Source organism: Corvus brachyrhynchos, unplaced genomic scaffold, assembly GCF_000691975.1.
Source record: "Corvus brachyrhynchos isolate BGI_N302 unplaced genomic scaffold, ASM69197v1 scaffold61, whole genome shotgun sequence".
Lineage (NCBI taxonomy): Eukaryota > Metazoa > Chordata > Aves > Passeriformes > Corvidae > Corvus > Corvus brachyrhynchos.
The window spans coordinates 3,421,046-3,421,649 of record NW_008236478.1 but is presented as its reverse complement, the minus strand read 5'-3'; the positions used below and the strand labels follow the sequence as shown (position 1 = coordinate 3,421,649).

The following is a 604-nucleotide window of genomic DNA, read 5'->3' as shown; positions in this document are numbered from 1 at the left end:
ACACCATAGTTTAGTTTTGACAACAGCTTGGTGTTGCTCTGTCCTTAAATGCCCCCTGGTTGCTGCCTTTCTCAGTCCACTGAAAGACTTCGCGCTTCGCATTTAAATTGCTTCTGCAGTTACAAAACATCATTCCTTCTTAGAATATGGCAATGAAGATTTTAAAACGCTTCCTCATTGTAGTCACTAAATATGATATTTGCAGTAATAGTGTATTTCAGAGCAAAGGAAACAAACGAGTTTATCAACATAGCACTGCTTTATTTGCCTGATGACCTCTGATGACCTTTTGGGTCTTGGCCTTAGAAATATTAGAGAACCCATTCTGTGTTTTCCTGAGGCTTGTAGACATTACAAGGCAGGAACAAGTTAATGGAAAAACGGAACATCTTCATTCAAGGACCTGAAATTGTAGTTCGGAATAAAGCCGGTAAAGAGCCATCAACATTTCTGGGAATTATTCATTAATATCTATGTATTCTGCTATACATTTATGCTCTCACAGTTGGCCCAAGTCTGCCAGGCAATAAATTCAGTTCTGCTGCCCAAAGGTGGGGGAGCTGGATGCGGGAGTTCCACGGCTGAAGCGGGGAGACGGCAGGAT

At 41.7% G+C, this 604-nt stretch overlaps 1 long non-coding RNA gene across 1 annotated transcript; it reads right to left on the bottom strand.

Moving 5' to 3' along the window:
* Positions 1-240: 240 nt before the first annotated feature.
* On the bottom strand, positions 241-598 carry LOC108444667. The gene is made up of 2 exons (XR_001859295.1): positions 490-598; positions 241-403 (listed from the first exon to the last, which is right to left on the bottom strand). It is a non-coding gene; the product is annotated as an uncharacterized LOC108444667 (long non-coding RNA).
* Positions 599-604: the final 6 nt, after the last annotated feature.